This window comes from Limulus polyphemus, unplaced genomic scaffold (genome assembly GCF_000517525.1).
Source record: "Limulus polyphemus unplaced genomic scaffold, Limulus_polyphemus-2.1.2 Scaffold186, whole genome shotgun sequence".
Lineage (NCBI taxonomy): Eukaryota > Metazoa > Arthropoda > Merostomata > Xiphosura > Limulidae > Limulus > Limulus polyphemus.
The window spans coordinates 504,682-507,052 of record NW_013665796.1 but is presented as its reverse complement, the minus strand read 5'-3'; positions in this window follow the sequence as shown (position 1 = coordinate 507,052).

Genomic DNA, 2,371 nt, shown 5'->3' with positions numbered 1-2,371 from the left:
TTATGATATACAACATTGTTTATTGACAAAAAGGGGACATGGATCCCCGTTACGGATTACGATCGGATTCCATCTTCAGTATCTAAAGCAGAATAAAATGAATTTACATCAGTCTTTATACATGTTCAAAGTTCAGTTGCTAAATATAACGATAATTAAACTAATAGAACACTAAACAGTAATCATGGGGAGAAACTACAGTAAGAAAACACAACGGAAAAAAGTAAAATCAGTAATACGAACATATTAAAAGATGTATGATTTAAATGAAGACTGCATGTTGTTCAGAGTTGGAGAGTGCTGTTTGATGTGGAGGGTTTCTTTGATCAATAATTCCAGGTCAGTATTAGACTTGCAGAGGATAGACAAATTTGATAGTATAGGTTGATGACGTTTTGAGTTGCATTTAAGAATTTATGCTATAATTTTGGCACTTAGTTTTCAAATAAACATTATCTAAGTTGAGTTGACAACAGAGGCCTAATACCAGAAAATGACCTTTTTCATTGTACGTAAATTTCTGTTTCAGACAATCAGTTCTAAGGTACATTAACTGGGAAGTAGTATTACCATTCACATAAATAACATATGGATGACAAGGAATCATTTGTCCTTCGAATCTGTTCATACTATTCAGTATTGTCACTCACCTTTCAGAAAAAGTAAGAACTTCAACCTCCACCCTTTATTTTTCTGTTGATATTGTGTAATATTATAAGAAATCAAGCATTTAAAATAGTATTTATATGTGTGCTATACATATGCTTATCTGCTTGTAGATTAGCTTGTTAGAAAACAAAGCATTGAATTAATATCAAAATATGGATATACATGTTATATTTATGTTTGAAATTAGTTTGGTAATCTTGTTTATGATGTAAGTAGTGGGCATAACAATGGAGAGCATTTACAGGACAAAGAAGACAATGCAGATTGGAGTGATAATACAAATGAGAAATGGATGAGAGGGAAACGGGGATGAAGGTAACATCCCATTCATAGCTTGGCTGAGCAGACCATAATGGGGCAACAAGAAGGACTCAACTCAGAGTGGCTTAGATCAGGGAGAGAACATAATGGATAGGAAGATAGAGATAAAGGTAAAGGTTGGTCCAATCCTGACTGAAGGAATCCAAAGGCAAAGGATGTAGAACTAGAGATCAGAATAAGGGAAGTTCAAAATTGGAATGAGTGGCAAATGTGTCCAGAAGAGGAGTACAAAAATGGGAGCATACCACCATAAAACATGGGAATAAAAGGACCCCTGCATGGGCAATACTTTGTCGAAATTATATAATTTATCTGCAACAAGATTAAGAGCACATGGGATGTGACAAATCACGAGGCAGATTTGCTGAGATTGAGCCGAGAAAAGGAGATCCAACATTTCAAACAAAGCAAATGTGAATAGGTTTTCTCTTGCTGCTTGATGTAATAGATAATGGTCAAATTGTTGGAATGGATCATTATCAAATGGCTCTGTATCAAAGGTAAGAAATGAACCAACACCTGATGAATAGCCAGAAGTTCCAAGAGATTGATGTAGAGAGAAGATTTATCTACTGACCAACAGCCCGTGAGTTCCAAATAATCTATATATGCTCCCCATCTTGTGAGAGAAGCACATGTGAACAGGTCCAACTCAGGACAGGGAGGAGGCAAAGGAATGCCAGCCAAGGTGTTGTTTCTGTTTAGCCACCAGGAAAAATTAACCTGGAGAGAGGAAGGGAGGAGGAAGATGGAATTCAAAAGGTACTCTGAATGAGATTCCATCAATCATGGAACACTCACTAAAGGCCATGTATATGTGCACGACCTCAGGGTATAAGGGCTTCCATGGTCACCCAAGTCCCAAAAAAAAGAGATAGAACTTTGTGTGCAGGGAGAGAAAGAAAGAGGATTTGGCTTTGGAAAAGAAGAGCTCCATCAACCACAAATGAAGAGGAGAAGGCTGGGACCTGCTGAGGAAGGAGGGAAAAACACTCCCAAATGGATCAGATATTGTATGGGGCTTCTCCAGCTTGATTAGCTATCCAACACAAGCAGCCACCCACAGGAGGAAACAGGTCTGACTGAGAGATGCTTGTTGGGAAGGAGATAAAAGTATCCAGTCGTCCATATAGCGATGGAACCTCAAACCCTGGTTGTGAAGATGGCAGGCAAAGGCTCTGACCACACAACAGAAAATGTAAGGTGCCAACACCAGCCCAAAAGGTAGAGCAAGGAATAGGAAAACTTGACCTCTGTGAACAAAATTAAAGTAATGACTGAAGACTGGTGATATAGGAACATGAAGGAATGCATCCAAGACATTGAACTTTGTCATCCAGAGCCCTGGAGTGAGCATCCACTGAAGTGTGAGGAAAGAAGC